The following is a 4,904-nucleotide window of genomic DNA, read 5'->3' as shown; positions in this document are numbered from 1 at the left end:
TGCAAGCTTTTTGGATTCTAGCCTATCGTGAAATGAACCTGCGAATTTTTCAGGTCTCTATTTATTCGTATTGCATGTGTGGTTGAATCACGTGAATACAGGTTCTTTTTTTTACGCCGTCTTGTCATTCGTAGCGTGTCAAACTACCATTGGCTAGGGCCTTGTTAAATTCTCGTTTTCGTTGGTCGGCAGACTTAGATTGCTCTTGGATGACCCTTGTCATTGTATCACGGGTTACCTCCCCCCCTTTTATCACCACAAAGAACTATGAGCCAATGGTAGACACTTTAAAGATCATCTGACGAATCAAGTACAACCCGGCGAGGAAGTGGAATGGGCGGCAGCCAATGGAGACATGGAATCGTCTTGACTATGCTCGTGTTCGTGAGGGCCCGACCTTACAACTGATAACAACTGGAATTACGCAGGATTCTACCTACTAACCCAATGGAAATGCCATGCTGACGTATAATTATTTACGCAAAAAAAAAGATTTCTGTTCTTTTACAAAAGATTCCTTTGAAAGCCAGTTGCCAAGAATAAGTCTGTAATACTACCAAAAAAATTTTAACATTGTGAAAACGTGACTACGATTATTTTTGCATCTATTAAATACTTTTTTTAATATATTATTGAGTATTTCTTACTAAAAATTTGTGCATAATTTGAATTTCATTTGAATTTTCATTCAAGAATAATTTTTTTAAACATGGAAAACATAATTAAATATTCAATAGTTGGATTTATACGGTTTAATTATGCTTATTAATATTCGCAGTTAAGTAATACTGGAAAGCTTTTCAGGAAACGGTTTACAAATACCATTAACTTTTGGAGGTACTGGGGCAACACAAATCATAAATTCCCGGGTAAGAATCCAGACCCAGCATTAACGCAAATACTACTCCGGGTGATACAGTTTTTTTTTATTTAAATGTAAAAATTTACTAACATCTGTGATTTTACATGAATATTTTCGTATATTTACAACTCAATTACAGTTTACATTTTAGCCACGGCTACATCATCTGTGCATGACGAGTAAATTTACACCTTAGCTATATGTGTTATTTAAATGTATAATGACAAGTACTATTTTATTATTTTAAAATGAAAAATTACGTAGCAAGTCTGATGGAAGGGACTCTTGTCCGGAAAGTCCCAGGCTCGTTTCCAGGTCGGACTGCAATTTCTTCTACGCGTGGAGAATTACTTTCCTGCACTGTTAGAAATTACAGTCAAATTGACGGAATTTTAAACGAAGCAATTAACTCAAATAAACGAAGAGTTCTTCGTAATTCCAAATAACTGAATCTTCGTAGAAACTACGACCTATTTCAATTTTCGAGTTGTATGTTTTGTCGCCAAAAAAAAAAAACTAACACGTGGACAAAAGAAGAATGTTATTAAAAGAAATTGAAAGTTTTGTTAATATACCAAGAATATTCTTTTAGATTCGTGTTCAAAGAAAGTGAACTCGGTGTCCGTCAATTTACGAAGATGATAGTAAATTTACGAAGATACCCGGGTAATATAAATAACCAGCATTCTTCGTAAGTTGAAAGTGAAAATGTTATCAGTGTGGTTGTGCTTTCAACTCCACTGGGCCAACGACGATATCGAGACACTGCAGACTCAGCCAGACATCGCCGCGGTGTTATCTGCTGGGGTCATCGTGCCCTCAAATCAAACAACAAGGTTTTATCGTCATCAAACACGGTAAGTACCATGTTTTTTTATGGACTTGCTCAAAGTAAAAACACTAAGACAAAACGAATTTGGGTTATTTGTTTATTGTTGTACAAACTATACTTACTATTTGATTTTCAACTTGATTGAGTTCTCTCAATAAGCATGAAAACTTTTTTTATGTTCCACTTCAGCAAATTGGACCTTAGTGTGCGAAGAATTTGACTTTAGAGTGGATATGTGCCGTTTAACTAAAGGTGCACATATTGAACATTTGTAAGAAAAACCAGGTTAGTTTACCTTCTATTTGATGTAATTATAATTTGTTGTAAAAAGTCTAAATTAAACTTTCATGATATACCATTGAAACTGGGACTTTTTTTTATTGTGTGTTGACTGTGTTCTCCAGGAAAAATGTCAATAAATTAAAAGCTAGTCACTAAATTCTCAATAATAAACCTAAACGGTTCAGACAGTATAGCGCAACCCATGCATTTTATTTATAAAGATAAAATTGTATTTTGTTAAAATAAATAATGTTTCTTTGTTACCTACGATTAACATTACATTTTCTCTGTAAAAACCAAACTTACGTCTTTTCTTCTCTTAAGTTCTAACCACGTAGGCAGTTTTTGTGATTTCGCAATCAGTTATTAGTTTAGTAGGGTTTCTTTAAAAATAAATAGGAGTGTAGCTAATAGTTCATTTCGATAAAGTAGGGCATTATTATTTAAATTTGCGTATTTAAAATAATAGTTTGACCATTCATATTAGTTTAGTTAGATTCTACGATTCTTATTTGTCATATAGCCTACTATATCTTATGGATTTATTTCTAATACATATTTTGTTATTTTGTTAATTTATTCCAGCTTTTAATAGTGTTATCGATATTACTGAATTCTTCAATTTCTTCTCCTCTCCCCCATTTTTTCCTATCACAGCTTAAAGCTAGGTCCAGCACGTCATTTTGATTACTTTTTTTTAAGGGCTATTTCTACATTTCTAGCTCGTTACATGCCTTGCATTCTGACACAAACATTTTTGAAATATATTCGCATAGTTTAATACAGTAGATGTAAAAATTCGCGTCAGTCTTCGTAGTGTTATCAAATGTGTGACATTTTACTCCCGTGTAATTACATTATGTGAACATCTGTTGAAAATGTGCGTGACAGAACCAAAAAAAAATGCACGGTAATTAGGTATCGAGTTATAGTTTTAGAAATAGTCCTCAAAAATAAATAATGAAGGGGGAAAAAAAGAAATAAAAATGTAACTTAGCGTGTGAGACCAAGCCACAAAACTATGGCGTGGCTACGTTCGACAGGTGTCCAGGTTAGGGTGGAGCCTATAGGTGCGTCTCAAGCGCAAGCCTATAGTACGCCTAGTCATGCTGGGTATCACCCCGTGTAAGAAGGGGCGAATGCGATCACTGGCGAACCCTTTCCTTTTGCGGAGTTTTCATATTTTTGATAGGGGCCTTAATAATTTTGATAGGGGCCTTAATATTTTTTGATATGGGCCTTATCGAGAAACCTTTGGAAGGAGGGTACTGTGGGGAATATCCCTCAAAAGAAATGTACAGGGGGTTTCTGACTATATTTTTGCTAATTTATGTTTATTAATTTTGATTTATAAATTTTTTTTTCCAAAAAATTACTTTCACGTTGTATAGTGAATAGGGATCTTCAATTTAATGACAAAAATTTTACTTTATAAGACTATATTTTTGCTAATTTATCTTTAGTAATTTTGATATATAATATTTTTTAATCAAAATTCCAAAAACAATACTTTCATGTTGTATAGTGAATAGGAATCTACAATCTAATGCAAAAAATTTTACATTACAAGAGCGTCGGTAAAAAAAAAACTGAGGTCTGCGTTTGGTTTGCCTGGCCCTGAAGCCAGACCTGCATGCTATCGTATGCTTTGTTAGGGCAATCCTCCAGTCATGGCAGCTATGATAAGTTCTCGCCATGACTATCTTCCCTATTGAATTTCAAGAGTGATGCTAGCTATACCTTAGATTGCAGTGTGCATTTTAATGTCCGTTTACTCTCTTTTTCCAATACACGATCTCTGTTATTAGCTCTGTCCTTGTTTCGGTGCGCTCTGCTGCTAGATATACCCAAAGAGGACAAATTTATAATGTAATAAAATTTATAAAAAATACGAAAAATTTAAATTGTGAATTTTGTAAGAACAACTTTTTTTGCAATCAAGATCCTGTGAAATAATAATTTTTATTTATAATTGCTAACTTTTATTTCCAAATGTATACAACTGTAATAATACTGTCAAAAAACACAATTTTGTGGTCTTATGAAAAATCAACAAATACTAAAATTTTAAAGTATTAAATCTTATAAATATTGTTCTAACACAAAATATGAATCTGTTAACAAGCTGCATTGTATCAATCTGGCAACAGTGCGCGCCACTTACACTGTACAACTGCAATCTAAACGCCAGACAGACTTTTAAGGTGGGGCGCAGTTGCAACCTGCATAGCAACGAAAATCCTTGAGCGGGTTTTTTTTTTCCCAGAGCCAAATAAAAATATATAAACCTAGTTGAAGCTCTTCCTTTTAAATTTTTTTAAATTTTTTGGGTTGTATCACTCAGCTCTGATTTTATTCTAATGTTAGTTATTCCTTACAGTAATTTATTTTTTCCGATAAATAGATATTGTTTGTATTGTGCGTACCTTTACGGTGGTTACAAGAACTTCTACAATTTTAGTTTATTTTTAATATATAGATGGCAGCACCTACACCAGAAACAACCGCTAAAGCTTGAATAAGATTCTTTAGAGTGCAGCACTTGTATCTTCCACGGTAGGAACAAAAATATGAAGTTATTTTATTTTATACGTAGAAAATTTAAGAAATTTCATACTTAAATTATACTTTTGATTAATAATTGTACATGTGTATTCGATAGATATTATCTTCATTTTTAACAAGCATAATAACAGTGTTATATCCAGTTTTATGGACATCTTTCCTTTCCGATCAATGTAGTTGTTTCTGTTCTCACTAGATGGCAGGCAAGTAGTAAATTGGGCCTGTTCCACTCTGGCGGGAAATGCCGTTTAGGTTTCGATATTGATTTTTCTCCCCAATCAATGTGTTTAGTTATAATTCACCTGTAATAAATATATATATATATATATATATAATTTAAAAAACGTAGCGTGATATTTTTTC

The sequence above is a fragment of the Bacillus rossius genome, chromosome 5 (genome assembly GCF_032445375.1).
Source record: "Bacillus rossius redtenbacheri isolate Brsri chromosome 5, Brsri_v3, whole genome shotgun sequence".
In the NCBI taxonomy this organism is placed as follows: domain Eukaryota; kingdom Metazoa; phylum Arthropoda; class Insecta; order Phasmatodea; family Bacillidae; genus Bacillus; species Bacillus rossius.
Note: the sequence above shows the minus strand (reverse complement) of the source record.